The sequence below is a fragment of the Primulina tabacum genome, chromosome 17 (genome assembly GCF_025594145.1).
Source record: "Primulina tabacum isolate GXHZ01 chromosome 17, ASM2559414v2, whole genome shotgun sequence".
Classification (NCBI taxonomy): Eukaryota; Viridiplantae; Streptophyta; class Magnoliopsida; order Lamiales; family Gesneriaceae; genus Primulina; species Primulina tabacum.
The window spans coordinates 8,197,588-8,218,869 of record NC_134566.1 but is presented as its reverse complement, the minus strand read 5'-3'; the positions used below and the strand labels follow the sequence as shown (position 1 = coordinate 8,218,869).

Below are 21,282 nucleotides of genomic sequence, written 5' to 3'. Positions count from 1 at the left end.
GTTGCATGAATTCGGCAAAACATACGATCAAACATGGCCAGTTTTTAAATAAAATTAATGATGAGACCTTTCAAAATTATAATTTCCATGTCTTCCATCGACAATGGGTTCATGATGAACGCTACCCGTGCTCGGGGCTCGGCTCATATTATTGGGGGGGCCCTGGGTGCCGGAAAGCTGTGACATCCATTGACATGGTGATGTGAACTACGTGGAACTCCCATGATTTCGGCTCATATTATTGGGAGAACTCATGGCGACTGTCCATTAAGGTTCAACATCGATGGATAAGGCTTGACATGTGAAGATGAACGACGTCATATTATTGGGTCCTAATCAAATGTAAGACAAAAGTTTACGTAAAAGGTTGCATGGTGATGCAATTGGAAACTACCTTTTAGGGATTGTGATTGGCTGATATTATTCGGGATCATAATTCGATAATTGGACCTTGCGTACCTACTGAGGAAAGGAGTTTCCTGTTTTGACTAGAGGGTAGTGAAAATGTCAAAACAGTGGGAGCAAAAATTTATAAAGTGAAAGTCCATACTTCATATCTTACTAAATATTTTAAAATATTCATTAACATTTATCTGTTTTACTTTTCAATACTTTTTGACAATGTCTTCGATTCGCAATCCGCTATCTGTAATACTCGACAAACACGTATTAACCGGACCTAATTACCTCAATTGGCTAAGAAATCTAAAAATCGTCTTGAATTCGGAAAGGATAGCGTATACACTTACTAAGTCGCCCCCTGTTGAGGCTTCGACTGACTGCACTCCTGAGGAATTGCAGACTTACGAGGAATGGTGTGACCATGACTTGAAAGCCAAGTGTTATATGCAGGCTTCTATGAAAGATGAGAAGTCGGTTCTTTATGTGGGCTCTTCATCTGGTACGAAGACTGGTCCACCTAGGAAGGGAAAGAAGCGTTCTTTCCAACGTCCCAAGATGAACGTGCCCTTGAAGAGGCAGGCTCCGAATCCCGTTGTGGCAGCCACACCAGTAAAGGATGACAAGACTGCTGATATTTGTCATCACTACAAAAGGCTTGGACATTGGAGGCGTAACTACAGAGAATATCTTGCCCAGAAGAGTTCTGGAAACGGTATGTTCTATATTGAAGTAAACATTTCAATTAACTCTACTTCTTGGGTATTGGATACCGGCTGTGGCTCACATCGCTGTAATGATTTATAGAGGATGGGAAGAAGTAGGAGACTTAGAGAAGATGAGACCTTCTTGAGGTTAGGCAATGGAGCAAGAGTTGCTGCCAAGGCCGTAGGAGATGTTTACTTATTGTTGAACAATGATTTTAAGAGATGTTTTGTTTGTACCTGATTTTGTGAAAATATTGTTTCCATTTCTATGCTTGATAAAGATGGATATTCTTGTTTATTTAGCAAAGGTGTTTGCAACATTTACAAGAATGAATGTTTAAATGGTACTGGAGAACTTGAAAACGATCTCTATAACTTAAAATTGAAAGATATTCCACTAAACAATGTCCAAGAAATAACAACAACAAACAAGCGAAAGCAAGATACTCTTAATACGGCACAATTATGGCATGCTCGATTAGGACATATTTCCCTAAGAAGGATGAACAAGCTAGTGGGAGTAGGCATGTTTGATATGTATGATATTAATGCTCTCACGACTTGTGAATCCTGTCTAAAAGGAAAGATGACCAAAATTCCCTTTAAGGGCCTTGTGGAGCGAGCCAAAGGGTTATTGGATTTGATCCATACCGATGTGTGCGGTCCGCTTAGCATCACCACTAAGCATGGACATGCCTACTTCATCACCTTTACCGATGACTTTTCGAGATATGGGTATGTGTATTTGATGAAATACAAATCTGAAGCCTTTGAAAGGTTCAAAGAATTCAGAAGTAAAGTAGAGAAACAGTTTGGACGAAGCAACAAGACACTTCGATCGGATCGAGGTGGTGAGTACTTGAGTGCCGAGTTCCAAGAGTATCTTAGGGAGAATGGGATTCTCTCGCAGTGGACTCCGCCTGCTACACCACAGTTGAATGGTGTTTCAGAGTGTAAGTCCCGAGATGTTATCAATTTTATGAGACCCCGAAAAGAAAATATTATTGATGGCATTTTTGTAATTAAGTGGAAAAATACTTCATTTAAATTTGATGGCAATTTCGTAATTATTGGGGGGCCGATTTGCAAATAGTGAAAAGTTGAGGGACTAAAGTGCAAATATAGAAAGTTGAGTGGGACACTTGTCACCACTAGACAACTTGATATATATAAATGGTCTACATTCTTCAAGCCTTCAGCAAGGAAACAAGCGAGAGTTCCATGGAAATCCTTAAATTCCTTACATCTTAGAAAATTGATTTTGCGAGTACCGGTGATCCGATTTTTAATCCGAGCACAGTTGTGAGTTCCGCTCGTCAAGAGCTACACAAGGACGTAAGTTTTATTAAGTTTTATCTTGATTCAAAAATATGATGTTGGAGAAATTGTGATTTGATCATTATTATGTGTTCTAGGAATACTAGACATTGCATAATCGAAGTCAGATCGAAGAATAGACCGATTATGAAATTGTTATGATTTTCTGATTATACCGATTGAAAATGGGACAGATTTGGATCATGAATTGATTATGGATTATATCAGATATGGGTTATGATTTGTAATTAATATCTGGTGATATTGTATTGACGGGAATATCGGGATTGTGCCGTTATGCCGTTGGTTTTGAATTAAATCCAGATTAATCAGATTCAGTGTTGAATTGAGAATGGAATATTGATATTATGATTCTCGATATGTCGTTTCAGATTTACAGAGACAGTCTTGAGTTCAGAACTGATATTGCTTCAGACTGAGACTACAAACGAAATGTATAATTCATGTGACTTTGGGGAGATACAACTCAAATGAGATTCAATTTGAGTTCCCAACAAAATCACATACTAGAATTGTTGTTTATCTTTTGATATGATTATGATTTGTTTATAGATTTACATTCAAATCTTTTGATATGATTATGCTTTGTTAATTGATTTATATTCAAGAATTTAAGATAGGAGAGTCATTGGCAGATTTGTCAAACTTCTAGACGTTCGGTGTATCGACGCATAGGAGCAGACTTCCTCCGATTGTAGACATTTGATACAGACATGACCGAAGTCTCGGAATAAGACGTACCGTCACCCCGATTGGGAGGGTAGGTGACAGACAGTGACGTCTTATTCACACCGGGATCCCTAGAGTTAGAGTTGAGTCGAGTCAAGACAGGATTTGATTGAATTGCATGCTTATATGATTGGTTTCATAGACTATGGAACTTATTGCTTTTGATTTGATTCATGATAGTATGCTTCATGATTTATTTTGTGTATATGCATGCATAACATGTTTTATAATGGGATTTGTTCTCACCAGAGTTTTCGGCTGTTGTTGTGTCTGTATGTGTGCATAACAACAGGTGGGGCAGGATCAGGGTCACGACAGAGATGAGATCGAAATATAGTGGTGACTTCGGGCGCAGAAGATTTCTAGTGGTTTTTACTAGACTTGTACTACGTGTGAATTGTAGTTTGTATTAAACACTAGTTTGTATGAATTTACTAGACCAAGTCATGTATTTATGTTTGTTGTAATAACATAGAAATAGATCTTGTGCATGTGAAAATAAACTAAAGATGTTGCTTATGTATTGATTTTATACATTTGAATTTAGATAAAAAAAAAAAACAAAAACAAAATTTTGACCCACATTTTTTTTTAATAAAGATCCGATTAATCCCGAAAAGAATTGAGTTAGAGCCTGGGTCCCCACACAGAGCGTCATAACCGGACTTTGATGGACATTGTTCGGTCTATGATGGAGTTCAAGGAGTTGCCGCCATCCTTTTGGGGATATGCGCTTAAGACAGCGGCACTGTTGTTGAACAATGTCCATTCAAAGGCAGTTGATAAGACACCATATGAGATATGGATGGGTAAGCAACCCAAATATTTTTTATCTTAGAATATGGGGGTGCCCTACTTATGTGAAGCAGGTAGTGGGAGATAAATTGGATAGTCGATCCATTTTATGTTACTTTGTGGGATATCCAAAGAATTCGGTTGGATACTATTTCTATCATCCCCAAGAAACAAAAGTGTTTGTTTCTAGGATTGCAACCTTTTTGGAAAAGGAATTTCTATTGGATAGAAAAGGCTAGATGATAGAACTCGAAGAGGTTCGAGAGACACCCACAATTATAGAACCCACACCCGAAGAGCCAAGAGAGGAGATACAAGCTCCTAGAAGATCCGAGAGAGTCTCGAGACCACCTATGAGGTATGGTCTGCTTCTTGAAGAGGGCCATGATGAGCCTAACCATGGATGTGATCCAAGGACCTTCAAGGAAGCGTTATCTGATGCCGATTCATCCAAGTAGCTTGAAGCGATGGAATCTGAGATGAATTCCATGCGGAATCTCGTGGATCCACCTGAGGGAATTGTTCTCATAGGGTGTAAATGGATTTACAAGAGGAAACATGGGGCGGATGGGAAGGTATTGACCTTCAAGGCGCGATTGGTAGCAAAAGAATATACTCAAAGACAAGGAGTTGACTTTGAGGAAACCTTTTCTCCAGTTGCAATGTTCAAGTCCATAAGGATATTGCTAGCCATAGCTGCATGGTATGACTATGAGATATGGCAGATGGATGTCAAGACAGCCTTTCTTAATGGGGATATTAAGGAAGAGATTTACATGTCTCAACCCGAAGGATTTACATCTGTAGGAAGTGAGCATATGGTATGAAAACTTCAAAGATCTATTTATGGTCTAAAGCAGGCATCTAGGAGTTGGAACCTTAGATTCGATAGTACAATCAAAGAGTTTGGTTTTACTAAGAATCTTGAGGAACCCTGTGTGTATAATAAGGTCAGTGGGAGTGCTGTGACATTCCTGGTGCTGTATGTTGATGACATTCTACTCATTGGGAATGATGTAGGAATGTTGCAATCAACTAGGATATGGTTAGCGAGTAAGTTCTCGATGCAGGACTTGGGTGAAGCATCTTTTGTATTGGGAATACAGATCTATAGAGATAGATCAAGAATATTGCTTGGTCTCACCCAGTCCACATACATTGATACCATCGTGAAGAGGTTCTCGATGGATGAGTCCAAGAGAGGACATCTACCAATGTGTCATGGCGTGTCCCTATCCAAGTCTATGTCTCCCAAGACTGATGAGGAGATAGCGACGATGACATGCATTCCGTATGCATTTGCAATTGGTAGAATCATGTAAGGGATGATATATACACGTCGTGACGTGGCTTTCGCACTAAGTGTAGTGAGTAGATATCAATCGAATCCCAGTCTTCCACATTGGAAAGCTGTGAAAGACATCCTCAATTATTTGAGAAAGACCAATGAATTGTTCTTGGTCTATGGGGGTAGAGAACTGAAATTGGAAGGCTATACCGACTCTAGCTTCCATAGCGATATCTATGACTCGAAGTCAACATCTAGGTTCGTATTCATGCTCAATGGTGTTGCTGTCTCTTGGAAGAGTTCCATGCAAGACAGTACTGCGGATTCCACCACTGAGGCCGAATACATTGCTGCATCAGATGCAGCAAAATTAAAAACCCTCATTTTGAATAAGATTCAAAATTAATATCAAGCCCGAAAAGGGGAATTATAAATTTGTTTATAATTTCCATGTCTTCCATCGACAATGGGTGCATGATGAACGCTACCCGTGCTTGGGGCTCGGCTCATATTATTGGGGGTGCCCTGGGTGCCGGAAAGCTGTGACATCCATTGACATGGTGATGTGAACTACGTGGAACTCCCATGATTTCGGCTCATATTATTGGGGGAACTCCTGGCGACCGTCCATTAAGATTCAACATCGATGGGTAATGCTTGACACGTGAAGATGAACGACGTCATATTATTGGGTCCTAATCAAACGTGAGACAAAAGTTTACGTAAAGCGTTGCATGGTGATGCAATTGGAAACTACCTTTTAGTGATTGTGATTGGCTGATATTATTCGGGATCATAATTCGATAATTGGACCTTGCGTACCTACTGAGGAAAGGAGATTCCCATTTTCACTAGAGGGTAGTGAAAATGTCAAAACAGTGGGAGAGAAAATTTATAAAGTAAAAGTCCATACTTCATATCTTACTAAATATTTTAAAATAGTCATTAACATTTATCTATTTTACTTTTCAATACTTTTTGACAATGTCTTCGATTCGCAATCCGCTATCTGTAATACTCGACAAACACGTATTAATCGGACCTAATTACCTCAATTGGCTAAGAAATCTAAAAATCGTCTTGAATTCGGAAAGGATAGCGTATACACTTACTAAGTCGCCCCCTGTTGAGGCTTCGACCGACTGCATTCCTGAGGAATTGCAAACTTACAAGGAATGGTGTGACCATGACTTGAAAGCCAAGTGTTATATGCAGGCTTCTATGAAAGATGAGAAGTCGGTTCTTTATGTGGGCTCTTCATCTGGTACGAAGACAGGTCCACCTGGGAAGGGAAAGAAGCGTTCTTTCCAACGTCCCAAGAAGAACGTGCCCTTAAAGAGGCAAGCTCTGAATTCCGTTGTGGCAGCCACACCAGTAAATGCTGACAAGATTGCTGATATTTGTCATCACTACAAAAGGCCTGGACATTGGAGGCGTAACTGCATAGAATATCTTGCCCAGAAGAGTTCTGGAAACGGTATGTTCTATATTGAAGTAAACATTTCAATTAACTCTACTTCTTGGGTATTGGATACCGGCTGTGGCTCACATCGCTGTAATGATTTACAGAGGATGGGAAGAAGTAGGAAACTTAGGGAAGGTGAGACCTTCTTGAGGTTGGGCAATGGAGCAAGAGTTGCTGCCAAGGCCGTAGGAGATGTTTACTTATTGTTGAACAATGATTTTAAGAGATGTTTTGTTTGTACCTGATTTTGTGAAAACATTGTTTCCATTTCTATGCTTGATAAAGATGGATATTCTTGTTTATTTAGCAAAGGTGTTTGCAACATTTATAAGAATGAATGTTTAAATGGTACTGGAGAACTTGAAAACGATCTCTATAACTTAAAATTGAAAGATATTCCACTAAACAATGTCCAAGCAATAACAACAACAAACAAGCGAAAGCAAGATACTCTTAATACGGCACAATTATGGCATGCTCTATTAGGACATATTTCCCTAAGAAGGATGAACAAGCTTGTGGGAGTAGGCATGTTTGATATATCTGATATTAATGCTCTCACGACTTGTGAATCCTGTCTAAAAGGAAAGATGACAAAAATTTCCTTTAAGGGCCATGTGGAGCGAGCCAAAGGGTTATTGGATTTGATCCATACCGATGTGTGCGGTCCGCTTAGCATCACCACTAAGAATGGACATGCCTACTTCATCACCTTTACCGATGACTTTTCGAGGTATGGGTAAGTGTATTTGATGAAATACAAGTCTGAAGTCTTTGAAAGGTTAAAAGAATTCAGAAGTGATGTAGAGAAACAGTTGGGACGAAGCAACAAGACACTTCGGTTGGATCGAGGTGGTGAGTACTTGAGTTCCGAGTTCCAAGAGTATCTTAGGGAGAATGTGATTCTCTCGCAGTGGATTCCGCCTGCTACACCACAGTTAAATGGTGTTTCAGAGTGTCATAACCGGACTTTGATGGACATGGTTCGGTCTATGATGGGGTTCAAGGAGTTGCCGCCATCCTTTTGGGGATATGCGCTTAAGACAACGGCACTGTTGTTGAACAATGTCCATTCAAAGGCAATTGATAAAACACCATATGAGATATGGATGGGTAAACAACCCAAATATTCTTATCTTAGAATATGGGGGTGCCCTGCTTATGTGAAGCAGGTAGTGAGAGATAAATTGGATAGTCGATCCATTTTATGTTACTTTGTGCGATATCCAAAGAATTCGGTTGGATATTACTTCTCTCATTTACAAGAAACAAAAGTGTTTGTTTCTAGGAATGCAACCATTTTGGAAAAGGAAATTCTATTGGATAGAAAAAGGGAGATGATAGAACTCGAAGAGGTTCGAGAGACACCTACAATTATAGAACCCACACCCGAAGAGCCAAGAGAGGAGATACAAGCTCCTAGAAGATCCGAGAGAGTCTCGAGACCACCTATGAGGTATGGTCTGCTTCTTGAAGAGGGCCATGATGAGCCTAACCATGGATGTGATCCAAGGACCTTCAAGGAAGCGTTATCTGATGCCGATTCATCCAAGTGGCTTGAAGCGATGGAATCTGAGATGAATTCCATGCATTCGAACCAAGTGTGGAATCTCATGGATCCACCTGAAGAATTGTTTCCAAAGGGTGTAAATGGATTTACAAGAGGAAACTTGGGGCGGATGGGAAGGTATTGACCTTCAAGGCGCGATTGGTAGCAAAAGGATATACTCAAAGACAAGGAGTTGACTTTGAGGAAACCTTTTCTCCAGTTGCAATGTTCAAGTCCATAAGGATATTGCTAGCCTTAGCTGCATGGTATGACTATGAGATATGGCAGATGGATGTCAAGACAGCCTTTCTTAATGGGGATATTAAGGAAAAGATTTACATGTCTCAACCCGAAGGGTTTACATCTGTAGGAAGTGAGCATATGGTATGCAAACTTCAAAGATCTATTTATGGTCTAAAGCAGGCATCTAGGAGTTGGAACCTTAGATTCGATAGTACAATCAAAGAGTTTGGTTTTACTAAGAATCCTTAGGAACCCTGTGTGTATAAGAAGGTCAGTGGGAGTGCTGTGACATTCCTGGTGCTGTATGTTGATGACATTCTACTCATTGGGAATGATGTAGGAATGTTGCAATCAACTAAGATATGGTTAGCGAGTAAGTTCTCGATGCAGGACTTGGGTGAAGCATCTTTTGTATTGGGAATACAGATCTATAGAGATAGATAGATCAAGAATATTGCTTGGTCTCACCCAATCCACATACATTGATACCATCGTGAAGAGGTTCTCGATGGATGAGTCCAAGAGAGGACATCTACCAATGTGTCATGGCATGTCCCTATCCAAGTCTATGTCTCCCAAGACTGATGAGGAGATAGCGGCGATGACATGCATTCCGTATGCATTTGCAATTGGTAGCATCATGTATGGGATGATATCTACACGTCCTGACGTGGCTTTCGCACTAAGTGTAGTGAGTAGATATCAATCGAACCCCGGTCTTCCACATTGGAAAGCTGTGAAAGACATTCTCAAGTATTTGAGAAGGACCAATGAATTGTTCTTGGTCTATGTGGGAGGGGAACTGAAATTGTAAGGCTATACCGACTCTAGCTTCCAAAGCGATATCTATGAATCGAAGTCAACCTCTAGGTTCGTATTCATGCTCAATGGTGTTGCTGTCTCTTGGAAGAGTTCCATGCAAGACAGTACTGCGGATTCCACCACTGAGGCCGAATGCATTGCTGCATCAGATGCAGCAAAGGAGGCTGTTTGGATAAGGACTTTCGTCTAAGAGTTGGACGTCATTCCTAATGGAGTTGCTCCTGTCCCGATGTTTTGTGACAACACGGGAGCCATTGGTCTAGCCAAGGTCTCATCAGAAGTCCAAACATGTATTGAGAAAGTACCACATCCTACGAGAGATTGTGGAAAGAGGAGATGTCTCGATTGACAAAGTCGGCTCCGTAGATAATGTTGCTGATCCGCTAACTAAGCCTTTACCTGGACCATTATTCGAGAAGCATCGCGAATCGATGGGTTTAAAGCATATGGGTAGTTGGTTCTAGTGCAAGTGGGAGATTGTTAGAGTAGGTGCACGTCGAGCCAAGTGTTGGCCGAGTGTTCACAATGAAACTCTATGTATAAACAGTCTTTATTTTAATAATATTTGAAATTATTATTTTGACACTTCTTTATTTGTATACCCATGCTAGTTGCATAGATAAAGTTCTCGAATATACAAATAGTAGAAAGAATATGAGATGCTCATATGATGAGTATCATGAAACTCATATTTGGAATACTGTATTTTCTAAACAGTTCCTAGTCGATTCAGCCGCCACTAAGAAGGATATAGGCCACTCGAGTTCTAGACTAGTATCTGCGATGTGAGTACCTTGTTTCATTGGTAGGGGACATTATGATGTCCGAGCATGCAGATAGGTGCTCCTGGTAGAGTGCACTGAACAACCCTCCATAAAGGACTTTCCAAGTGGTTCTCACTTATCGAGTGGAAACGTCCTAGTTTATGGTTGTACACCATTAGTCCTTATGACCCGGGACGACATTGAGACTCTATGTGCTAGCATTCCACTTTGACTTGTTTACCGACTCTCATGGGGTCATCAGGTGGCAAGGTTGGGTGCTTTGTCGAAACATATAGGAGTCGATGCATTGTAGTCGGGGATTCACCGCTTACCTTCGGGTATGGATATCCTATGTGATTTCATGTGTATGTAGTATGAAATCTCTGATCAGAGTATGATGGTAATTAAGAAAGGGGTTCCTTATATTACACCATCGATGCAACTACGACATGACACATATTATCGATTCATTGACAACTCTCGATATACCAATGGTTATCGAATCGGTCGGGATATATGAGATGAAGGGACCGTACTGTACGCTAACCATAATTGAATGGTTCTTGCAGGCACTATCATTCGATACCTAGGGAATCATGTAAGCGATGATGCTAGGCGTTTAACATGATTGGTTGGGTACTATCAGACTTGAGTTCTGATGTTTTTGTTATCAAAGAGTTGATAAGTAAGAATGGAGCAATTGGGGTATGCTCATATAAGGACATGTTTAGTCCGAATCACATGGAGATGTGAACCCACGACTAGTTGTATCAATGAACCATTGACAGCCACACAAGTACTAGCTTTCTAGATCCCGTTGAGAAGTTAAAATAGTTCAATGTGTTGAACGGCTTATAAAGGAGTTTATAAGCTTGAGGAAATATAGAAGTATGACTTCTATGAGGGAAATGTAATTTTTAATTTATGAATGTGTTCTTAAATTAAAAGTTGGCCAAATAAATAATGTATTTGAAAATTGTGATTTTCATAAACATTATTATGGACTAAATTAAATTAATTCAAATGTTGAATTAATTAAACACTAGTGGGCCTAGTAGAGCCCAATTGGAAATAATTATTTAACTAGTGGGCTTGAGTAAAATCAAGCATTGTTTAATTGGGCTCAAATATGTTTGAGACAATTTAAAAGTCCATGGGCCCTTTGTAAATGTTACAAGCCCACTTGATTTGCATGCTTGGGAGGTGAAGGGTTGTGGATTACTTTTGATTAAAATATTGGCATGGCATGCACATGCTTCATTTAGCTTTTTGCAACCCCAAGGCAACTCATCCTCCCTTGTCTAGACAAGCATATGGCCGAAATTTTGGGGCAATTTTCTCCTTCAATTTTTCTCTCTTTTCTTCTTCAATAGTTTAAGAAAGAAAACTCTTCTCAAAAGAAAAATACCCTATATTTTCTAGTGCAAGTGTAAGGTGGATCTTTTAAGTTTGGTGATGGGCTTGATTTTGAAGAAAGGAGTCCAAGGAGGCTTGTAGATTGTCTTGCCTTAGAAGAGCTTAGTTGCTTGACAACTAAGTTGGTGCCAATCATCAATCTTAAGAGATTGATAGGTAAAATTTCTTGACACCCTATGAATGTCGTAATTATGTTTTTGTATATGTTACATGCTAGTACATGAGGTGTTCAAATTTTTCTTTAAAAATTTTCGGTTTTTCTGCCTTGAAAACATTTTGAACTTCCGTTGCGCATTTGAACACCCTAAAACCGATCCCCTTTCAATTAGTTGATCAACGACCATAGGCTTATATCCCAACAGAGTAATCGATTTATATCGATGGGATATAGGTACAGAGATAGAGATACTATTGAAATATCAATCCATCAGAGAAAAGAGAAAATACCATCGTTATGTTCATATTCTACTATATTATTCATGTTTAAAGAGTTAGATGGTATTTAATGATTTCAAAGTCATGTTTTACAGAATATGATATGTATAGATTGTTATGTAAGAGTTCCACTTGCTGAGTTTTATACTCATTTCAGTTATCCATGTGATGCAGATAAGAGAGACGAGCCAGGACGTTGATTGGAGCCGGGGTCATATGCATACAAGAGATGGAAGGAATAAGATATTTTGCTAGCATTTTGACATGATCAAAAATGATATTTTGTTTTTGGATGCAACTCTTTATTGATCATGTTTATACTTTTGATTGTAAATATTTTATGTCAAGAGAATTTTAAATCATTCCTCCCTTCAAGTAAAATTTTTAATTTCCGTTGTGTTATTTTATACAATCGGTCAGAGGCGTTACAGAAGCTTATATTGTTAAGTCATAAATCTATTGGTATCATATATGTTCTACTCATCTACTATCATTGTTTCTTTTATATGTTTTGTATCCATCAAGCATCAAGTGACATATATTTTTATTTCTTAACAAAATATTATAAAACCGTATATAACCAACCATATAAAAAAACGAACCTTATTAGAAAAAAACGGACCGAACCGTAATAAAATGGTTTGGTTTTGGACCAGATATATTCAAAATCAAAAAACCGAACTGTTATATAGAAAAATCGGACTGAACCGACCGACGCCCACACCTAGGCTTATGTATTTATGAATCTTAGCTCCGCCTCTGGTCACAGGCTTATACCTTGATCCACCAATAGTTAAAATTTAGAGGTGACTATCATAAGTTCAATAGATAGCTATATTGATACAATACTTTACCCCACAAGTTCGAAAGATGAATCAAGTATTCATAACGCTTTTACTCCACAACATTTTTCATGGTGTTCATGCTAGTTACTGTATCTCATTTGTGACAAAGAAACACTTCCCCCAATTATAATAAAAAAAAATAAGAATTATCATTCTTCAAAATTACTCTTTATTTTTAAAGACTATTGCTGTCACCATCATTTGGCTTTTTATATATATATATATGTATTAATTTTTTTAAACTGACCGCCAATTGGTTTTAAGCATGAAGTTATACAAAATTTTTTAAAATCAAATTTTTTTACGTAAACCATGTTTCAGCCGTAATTTCGGGAATACAATATGTCAACTACTAGTTCTATTTTCATTGAAATATATATTAATTTGGTTGGTCGAAGAGTTTTTCAAAGCCAGTGCGCATAATTAATGTGAAGTCTACGGTTTCCACGGGATTCATGGTTTGTTTACTTTCTTAATTAAAAATAAAAAAAATTACAAAAATGAACTATATAATGTAATATAATATAATTGAATGAACACAAAAGATTTAAAAATAAGAATTGTGTATTTGAACATGATAATAATACTCATTGAATCCAATTTTTGTTTCCCCGAATAGCGCCGCCGTTTACTATGTTTGATTAATAGCATATGTGGGTACATTTTTTCGGACGGACTGTTTCATACGCATTTGAAATAACTTAGCAGCTCAGTGCCGATTGAGTTGGGTTTGATTTATTTCTTAACAAAAATAAATAAAATAATGTAAAAAATATTACATCTACTTGTTTTCCTAATAAATTCAAGAATTAAATAAGTGCTTTTTTTAAAAAAATAAACATATTTGTAAAACAAGTAGGTGGGATAGAACAATTGTCATCTTACGAAAAGTTATATATATTTATAATGATGTATCTTTTAAAATTTTATAACGGTTCAAACGTCAAATGTTGACCATTCTCTAAACAGAGAAAGAGTATTCTAAAAGTATAATAAAAAAAAATATTTACTTGTTAGATTAATATTTCATAACCGGACCGAATCGGTCACGCACATTAAAAAAACTAATGTGAACCTTGTTGGCTTTTCCTGGAGACTGCATTAAAGAAAGCAAGAAAATTTTTTTTATATATAAAAAAAATCTATTTTCAAATGATCCAAATTATAGATTCTTATTGTGAATGGTGGGTGGTTGTCACGGCCCAGCCCACTTGTGATATTGTCCGCTTTGGCCCGAAGGCCTCACGGCTTTAAAACGCGTCACAAGGTGTTGCTACACGCTCATTTAAATGTCCAGCATCTCTCCCGTTGTTTAGCGATGTGGGATTTCGCCTAAAGGCCTCTCACCCCGCTTTCGGGACTCAGCGTCCTCGCTGAGGTTTGTTCCACCATCCCAAACCCACGCGGAGTCGCTCTGATACCAAATGTTATGGCCCAACCCATTTGTGATATTCTCCGCTTTGGCCCGAAGGCCTCATGGTTTTAAAACGCGTCACAAGGGGTTGATACACGCTCATTTCAATGCCCAGCATCGCTAAACAACGGGAGAGATGTTGGGCATTTAAATGAGCGTGTAGCAACCCCTTGTGACGCGTTTTAAAGCTGTGAGGCCTTCAGGCCAAAACGGACAATATCACAAGTTGGCTGGGCCGTGACATTTGGTATCACAGCGACTCCGCGTGGGTTTAGGATGGTAGGGCAAACCTCAGCGATGACGCTGAGTCCCGAAAGGGGGGGGTGAGATGGCCCTTAGGCGAAATCCCACATCGCTAAACAACGGAAGAGATGGTGGGCATTTAAATGAGCGTGTAGCAATCCCTTGTGACGCGTTTTAAAGCTGTGAGGCCTTCGGGCCAAAGCGGACAATATCACAAGTGGGCTGGGCCGTGACATTTGGTATCAGAGCGACTCCGCGTGGGTTTGGGATAGTGGGGCAAACCTCAGCGAGGACGCTGAGTCCCGAAAGGGGGGGTGAGATGGCCCTCAGGCGAAATCCCACATCGCTAAACAACGGGAGAGATGCTGGGCATTTAAATGAGCGTGTAGCAACCCCTTGTGACGCGTTTTAAAACCGTGAGGCCTTCGGGCCAAAGCGTACAATATCACAAGTGGGCTGGGCTGTGACAGTGGTTGCCGGAGCCATTAATGTGAATGTATTGGTGGTGATGGCAGAGAAAGAGAAAAAAAACAAATTACACTTTTTTTTTGAAAGTTAGGCAGCGTCTTTGAATGCTTAATTTTGTACTATATTAGTTTTTCTCTTTGAGTGCTTAATTCTATACTATTTGTGAGGTGTTTGTTCTCTTGTATTAAGAGAGTATGTGTTTTTTTGAAAACACGGTGAATGGTTGTACACCTTAAAATATTATAGTGAAATTTCTTTTCATTTTACTCGTGATTCTTAAACTAATAACTTTTAGGGGTTTTCCACATAAATCTCGGTATCCATTTTTATACTTTATTTTCATATTATTATCTCAAGATGTCGTACTTGTGACCAACAAGACATATCAGTGTCTTGATTTAAAATTTCTTAAAATTCTGAGTCAGCTCTGCGGTTGTAGCCTGGACTAATTTTCCGCATCAAAAAATATTTTTTTGAGAATTTTTATTGAGGCAAAATTATTTTGTCCAGTCTACTAAATTGTTGTAGACATAAGGAATGACAAGTATAAAATAACAAAGTTCAATTGTAGCAATTTTATGCTGTGAAAAATAAAGATACAAAAAGTTTTGAGAAAAGAGAATTGCTTGGCGGTTATTGAATACAGGCAGAGGGAAATGAGCGACGATGGAAAGTGAGATGAGATAAATGATAATGTTGTTGCCAATTTACACTTGGCTATAGTAGACAGAGCACTGTCAAGTATCTCATAGATAAATACGACAAAAAATATTTGAGATGCTCTGAAAAAAATGTACGAGGTTAAGTCACTCCACAACAAAATTTTTCTAAAGAGAAGTGACATGATCGATTAAGGGGATCATCGTTGAGCTACAATAGCTCGGCTCTTAAAATATTGAACACCAATGAATTAAATCGAGTTTGGTTTTCAAACAAAGTTGAAGACAGTGGGGACCCGGACGCTAATTCATTTCTTAATCGTGTTTTGGAATAATTAAAAATAATTAAATAAACAGGGTCTAAATTTTTTTTTTAAATACAAAAGCGGAAACAAGTGAAATAAATCTTATTTCATTTACAAGATCAGTATCCAGATCTAAGTACAAGTCCTGTACAAAAGTAAATCATAACGACTACTGTTGCTTCCCTACATGTCAGGTAATGAAACAGATCTACTTTTGGGTCCGAATCTCCACGCTAAACTAGTCCTCGCTCGTCCTCGTCTTGACCCTGGTGCTGTCCCACCTGTTGTCATACACACATACAAACAAGACAACAGCCGGATAACTCCGGTGAGAATTATATTCCCAGTATAAATCATGTATACATGCATTTCATATAAACAGATATAAAAACATGAAGCAGATATCTATAACATGTATCACATTCAGAAACATGAATCAATATCAAACTGTAAATCACACTCTGAACATGTATCAAAATCAGAAAACATGAATCAATATCAAGCGGTAAATCACGCTCTGTGACTTTGAGACTCTGACTCGACTCATTCTTAATCTATGGATCCCGATCTGAATAAGAACGCAACAATCTCCCACCTACTCTCCCGATCGTGGTGGCGGTACGTTCTTATTACGGAGTTTGGTCCTATCCATATTGAATCTCGCTATAGAAGTTGCTCCACTCCTATGCACTATCAATATGACCAAACGTCCGGTGTCTTGGCATCTCTTGCCAAAGACTAGGCCTATCCGCCCTGGCATGTCCTGCCACTGACTCATCACAACACATACTAGACTATACATCCATAGCCTAAACATATCAAACTTATCAATTGCAAATATCAATGCAATGAGATAAAGTATGTTATTTTGGGAAACTCAAGTCAAATCAAACTCGAGTTGTGCAATCTTGAATCAACATTAATTTATACCTTTCTCTTCGTGGTCTGACGAAGTCGAAGTCTCAAATTCAAATCTGTCCATATCAATCTGGCAATGACAATATCGAATAGACACGACATCAATATACTCCTCAACCAAATCAGTTATGGATATAATCAGAACTCAATCAAATTCTGTTTTAACGGCATAACTGTACAATCTCGAAATACCGGCAATACAATATCAGTATATACAATCAACAACTCATCTGATCAAAATCTGAATAATATCAATATACCCAGCAATACAGTATCAATCAGATATCAATCCCAATATCTCATAATCGATAACAACACAATTCTGATATCAAATCGGTCTAATCACAATCGAATCAACTCTGAAAATTCATAACAATTACATACGGTATCTGTTCTTCAATCCGGTTTCGATTATACGATGTCTACTATGTCAATAACAACATATATCAATCATATCTGATTCTGGCAATATCATAATTTCAAATCATATGAAAACGTAGCAAAACTTACGTCCAGTTAAAGCCTGCGTCGACAGAAACTCAGTACTGAAGTCGGATTGAAAATCAGACAGACGGATCGTTCGCAAATCACATTATACGCTTCGAAGATATCTTAAAGCTTTTCCTCAGATTTTCCTCGCTTTTCCCTTTCTGAGACTTGAAGACTCAATATAAATATATATAGCATGCATGGTGAAGCAACGTGGTCACCCTTCAAATTGCTGGTCTCGCGCATATGCGCGACCTCAATCGGCGCATATGCGCGAGACCTACTGGTCTCCGCGATAAGATTCTCGGCAGCTCGCGCATATGCGCGCCCCATCGCCGCGCATATGCGCGAGACCTACTGTCTCGGTGCATAAACATTCGCGCATATGCGCACCTTCGCTCGGCGCACATGCGCCAACTTCTCTGGAATCCACCTTTGGGCTACTGGTCACCTCGCGCATATGCGCGCTCATCTTCGCGCATATGCACCAAGTGTTCTGTCTTGCATCATGAGCTTCCGCACAGCTCGCGCATATGCACGCCTACTCTTCGCGCATATGCGCGAGACCTTCTGGTCACGCACAACCAATATTTAAACAACTCAAAATCCCATTCCGGAGTGCCCCGTCTATATCACATCTCAATTATCCACAAATCATATCATATTACGATAATCAAATTCTCGGGCCTTACAAAGACACTCAAAATAATCATTCGTGGAAATCGATTAAACATTTTGTGAAGTATTTAAAATATATGCAAGTTGAATGAGTAAAAATATTTTGGTTGAAGCATTTTATCAAACACTTGGTATGAAATATTTTGGTATTTGAAGAACACATAAAATGCTTCAATAATGCATCTTTAAAAATAGTGGAAATGATAAGTAAATGCAATAAATAAATAGACATGAATTCGTTTGTGGAAGTTCGAAGATTAACTACCCTTACGTCACCCCTTATTCCCCTTGGGAAGGATCCACTAGAAGACTTTGATTTATACAACACCTTGTACAAACCTATTTCAACTTAGGACTTATCTCTTGCCTAATTGAAACTCATAGTACACTACTGATTGTAGGCCGCAACCTCACAATCCGCATAATATTTAACGTCTCTTATGCCAAGACTACAAACACAATCTTTAATATATTTGTGTGAAGACTCACTCAACTAAACTTTGAAGATCAACTCTCTTGTATATGTGTGAGTGCTTGTTTGTGAGAAATTTATCCTTTACAGTGTACATCTCAAATGTATCCTCACACAAGGGCTTGTGCTCTCAATTAGCAGATTTTTTTATGCTAACCGCCCATGCTTTGAATCCCTTTTAAAAGCTCCTGTTTGATATTCTAGATGTTGTATTTATAGGTCTCAACAATGATATATACGTTAGACACAATAATATGACCGTTTGGAAAGTTTCCGTACTGTTTCTGAAATTGCAACAGTCAAAATTTGCCTTGCTGGATATTTTCCCGAGTTTAAACTGGTCGTTCAGTGGTTGAACTAATCAGTGGTTGGTTAGCGGTTGAAAACGATCAGCGGGTGAAACTGGTCAGCGGTTGAAACTGGTCAGTGATTGAATTGGTCAGCGGTTGAAACTGAACTGGTCAGCAGCTCAATCTGGTGTGCTGAAGTTTGCATATTTCAGTTTGTGTATAACCAAAAGTTTTATCGTCATTTATCAGCATCTTACGCATCGATTCAGACTTTGACTTTTGAAGATGATTTGTAGATCATCGTCTTATCTTTTCAACACATACTAAATCGCTTCATTTCAATAGTTGAGCTGAGAGATATGGCCAAAATACCGCAACACTCATAACCAACTGATTGTTATTTTCGTGCAATCAGATAATTTTTTTTCCTAGACAACATCCGATTTTGCCCAACTAATATCAAATACGACTTGTTCCAAATTAAATTTTTTGATCGGTCAAGTTGGAGGATTGTCATTTGAATAATCAGGCAGAGAAATATCATCAAAACATCGAAACTCGCTGGCTAAACTCAGTTTCAGTTTCCTTCTTGTGTTAATAACTTCAAACTAGAGTAAATATGATAGAAACACAATAACAAGTTTTGTTAACATCAAAATCAGGATTGTGAACATGAAATGTTCCAACAGAATACTTTATACTCTTCGGATAGCGAAAACCTCATCGATGAGCGACCATATCAATATAATAAATACTATATTTGCCAAATTCATCTCTGTGGGGATATAAAATAGAGGAAAATGAACGTGCAGAGCTTCTACTTCAAAGTCTACCTAATTAATTAAGATTAACTTATCATCAACTTAACCAACCATATCTTTATGAGATATTTAAAATTCGATGATGTCTTAACTGCGGTTCTCGGAGTAGAAAGCCACCACAAGAATATGGAAGAGAGATTGGTAAATTCAAAAGAGGCAGAGACTTTAACAATGATCAGAGGGGGATTTATAGATCGTTACTCCAATGTGAGCCAAAGACGAGGTAGATCAAAGTCAAGAAGTAAGAAAAAAATATTCACTAATTTAAACATGATCGTAAATGACACTTGAAGAAAGAGTGTACGAGTATCAAGAGGGGTTCTCAAGGAAATGTGACTGGTACTTTAGGTGGTGGTGAAATATTATTCAGCAAAGCAACAACATTTGAAGATGACAGACACAAACTTTGTGACACATGGATTCAGGAGCGACGCAGCAAATGATGTCTCAAAGAGAATTGTTTGATCAGTATGAACCAGCCACAAGAGGAGCTGTATTCATGGGAAATGATCATGCCGTGGAAAACGCTGGGATTGGTACCATCAAAATAAAAATGTTTGATGACACCATTCGCACCATAAAAGAGGCATGGCATGCGAAGAGACTGTTGAAGAATCTTTTGTCCTTGGAGCAATTGGATGATATCGAGATTGATGGATCGGTTCGGGCACCTATGTGGGTTATTCAAACACAATATTCTCAATGAGCTGCAATATCTCTTGTTCTAAGAATGTATACACCAATGAATTAGATCAACTCTCGTTTAAACCAAGCGGAAAACACCCGAAGTAATCATTCGTTAAGTAAAACTTATAGATTTTAAAAGGAATTTTAGCTTGTGTAAACCGATTGACTGAAATACAAGGAATCAATTTTGGCTTCTATCAGTTCAGCTATGGACTTAACTGAACTGATATCAGCTAAACTGATTAATCAGTTTAAAACATAGTTAAACAGTTAATGCACAGGATATGTTTATGGATATTCAGAGACTTCAATTGCTCTTACGTCACCCCTTCTACCACCTCGAGTAGGATCCACTAGAAGACTTTGATTTATACAACAAATTGTATAAACCCACCCAACTTAGGACTTACCCACTGCCTAACGGAACTCGTAGTCTAGACTGAAGGTGAAACGTCTGCCCTTTTTATTGCTTTAAAAGTACTAGAAATTTTTTTTAAAACACTCGATTTTCGGCCATGACATATAACACATGAAAATATAAAATATTTTACCCCTTTAAAATAAAATACCAACCAACTAGTGTTTTAAAAATCAAGTGCAATAGTCATAAATGAAATCGTCAACTGTTTTGCCCAACCTAAAAAGCAATAAGTTTGAAAAGTATAGCTCATACTAAACCTTTCAAAAAGCATAAATAAATGGTCTTAAAAATCTTTAACATAAATCATGAGTCAAAAGTCGTAAATGCGGAATAATAGAAGCGCTGGTCCTCTGGTTGTGTGCACCGACAGTCCAGTAGGATCATCCATCAAGACCTCCATCAAACTCACCTGCATCCATCACACCTAGTGAGTCTAAAGACTCAACACACCATTATCTTTATAGCAAATAATATATATAAAACCAAATGCAACATTGAAAATACTTTTAGGTAAAAATAACATTTCACGATATGCATAAATAACCTTAAACTTTTTCCTTATCATGACATAAAAGCATTTTAACATGATCATAAACATTTTCCTTTTCCTTTTCCTTTTCCT

The 21,282-nt window shown here is 38.3% G+C and overlaps 1 long non-coding RNA gene across 1 annotated transcript; it reads left to right on the top strand.

Annotated features, from left to right (window-relative positions):
- Positions 1–2,306: 2,306 nt before the first annotated feature.
- Positions 2,307–3,566, top strand: LOC142530944 (uncharacterized). The gene is made up of 3 exons (XR_012816183.1): positions 2,307–2,441; positions 2,816–2,878; positions 3,466–3,566. It is a non-coding gene; the product is annotated as an uncharacterized LOC142530944 (long non-coding RNA).
- The last annotated feature ends 17,716 nt before the right edge of the window (positions 3,567–21,282 follow it).